We start from the raw sequence: 2,430 nt of genomic DNA, 5'->3' as shown, positions 1-2,430 counted from the left end.
GCTGGGCAAAATGGGAAAACCTCAGTCCAAATCTCCCAAACCCCAGGTGCTGAATTTTATGCTGCCTAACTTTAAGAAGGGTTTCTCTAGGGATTATAGAGTTAAATTAAAAATCCCCTGCTGTTTCCAGGAGAACTACTGAAGCCTGGGGCAACATCACTCTGCAGATGCCCTTGCCAGATATCCGAGGGTTGCCCCAGTTAGGCACAAATGGGGCAAATGTACATTATGGGATACTACTCAGCCATAAAAATAAAATGAGACTTGGCATTTGATAGAAAGTGGATGGATAAGAAAGATTTAGTGCTAAGTGAAGCAAGTCAGAATATGAAAGACAGGCATTGTATGTCCCTCTTACTGTAATCTGAATGTTTGTGCTCCATAGTAGAACTGAAAGATTATAAGGTATAATAGACGGGAGGATAATTAAAGATACTAGAGACAGTATAGGAAGGGGCAGTTAATAGAGAGTGCAATGGAAGGAATTAGGGAAAAAAGAAACAAACAAAAACATTTAATAGATAAAAAAATTAAAAGTTATTTGTTGATGATAATGTATATGGTAATGTCTATGACTTGACTAATATGCACTGTATCCATGCTCCGAAGAGCCATGTTGTACATTGCAAAGATGCACAGTGATTAAGGGTAAATTGAAAAAAAAAAAAACCAGTCTTGCACATGACTTAATTCTTGTACTGAGATTATTGGAATACAGCCAAAAACCTCTTGCCCTGCTTGTTTTTCACCTTCGTATTTCTCGTCCTTCCAGGTAAGAGAGTTTACCAATGTTCATGGATATCAGGCTCTTAAGTGCTGGGCTAAACTCATCTGATAATTTCTGTTTTCAGAATGGTTTGTCCTCATCCCACTTCTGTATGTTGCCTGCATTAGAAGAAAGTGATGGCTGTCTTTCAAGGTGAAGTCAGGTTTTGAAAATACTTTGTGTCATAGTTTTGAGCCTCCTAAACATGTGTAGACTGCATCTAGAAAAAAAAAACCCAGCATTTGTGGTTTGTACTGATATGAATCTCATTCTGCATTTATATAAATGGGGTTCAGAAGGCTTAAGTGATCTGCCTAAAATTACAAATCAAGTAAAAGATAGGTTTTGCTTGAAAACCTGTCAAGTGTTTCCAGTTCTCTCTCTCTCTCTCTCTCTCTCTCTCTCTTTCTCTATTTTTTTACTACAAGGCATGCACACTCACTGGAGAGACAGAAGTGTCAGCATCTGCCCCCGGGGGTGGCTCGAGTTGAATCATAATCAGGGGGCTGATGGTGAGGAAGAGAAAGAGGAAGAGAAAGAGGAAGCCCTTCATCACAAAAGGATCTGGGAATCAGAAAGAATGAGACAGAGAGACAGAGTAACAGTGGACACAGGCAACCTGAGCCTATGTAACACAAGCAACTTGTGTCACAACTTGTGTCGCCCAGACAAATTGGGCATCTTTATTTATAAGGCAAAGTGACATTACATATGTGTATTTCATGACATTCCATAGATATGTTGGTGTGTTACAGACAATACGAAGCAGGTAACAAATCCATAAGGGCTTAGACATACTGAGCCAGATGTATTCCTTGATGATAATCCCATCAAGAAAAAATCCCATTATCTTCTTTTCTAATGTAGAGAAGCCTAGCTGCAGGTGTGGAAAAGAAACATAAAGTTAAAGAATCTCTCCATAAGGAGGGCATCACCATGCCCAGATAAGGCTAAAGAATCTTACAGATGCAGAGTGGGATTGGACTTGGTGAATTGGGGTCAAGATGTTTCCTGAATTCCATCAGATGTGTCTGTTGGAATGCCTCTAGCAATTTCCACCCTTTGCTCTGCCTGCAGCAAGGGTCAAGGAAAAGACAAGTTGCAAGGTTCTGCCAAAGCCCAAAGGGACAGGTGGTGTTTTCTCAGAACATGTCCCTACACTTCAGAGTCTCTCTCCAAACGTGTCCCTACACAGAAGGTGAGAAATCATCCTACAAGGGATAGCTATGCCATGATCCCTTCTCTTCCATTCTCCTCTCAGGATTTTGAGCATGCATACCTACATGCTCAGTGTGTTTCAAACTTCCAGGTCTGGGACTTGAACTATGGTTAGCCATATGCAAGTATGAAACCTCAACCACTATACCACCTGCTGACCCCCATCTACAGTTCTTGTGCTCAAGCCATTGGTTCTCTTTAGGGACACTTTTGCCTCTGATGTACACTTAGAAATATCTCACAACAGCTGATAGTGTGGAGGTTAAAGTAATTAGAAGCCACATGGCAGAATCTGTGGTTTGAGTCTCAGACCTGGGGGCTTGAAAAACACACCAGGCATGTGTGCATGTGCGTCCAAAATCCCAAGAGGAGACTAGATTGTGGTTTGGCCATCACCCCCAGGAAGGCTGATTGATGTTTACTTTCCTTCTCTCTCCTTCTTTTTC

Source organism: Tupaia chinensis, unplaced genomic scaffold (assembly GCF_000334495.1).
Source record: "Tupaia chinensis unplaced genomic scaffold, TupChi_1.0 Scaffold146807_1, whole genome shotgun sequence".
In the NCBI taxonomy this organism is placed as follows: Eukaryota; Metazoa; Chordata; class Mammalia; order Scandentia; family Tupaiidae; genus Tupaia; species Tupaia belangeri.
The sequence above is the reverse complement of the archived record's forward strand: the minus strand, read 5'-3'. Positions refer to the sequence as shown.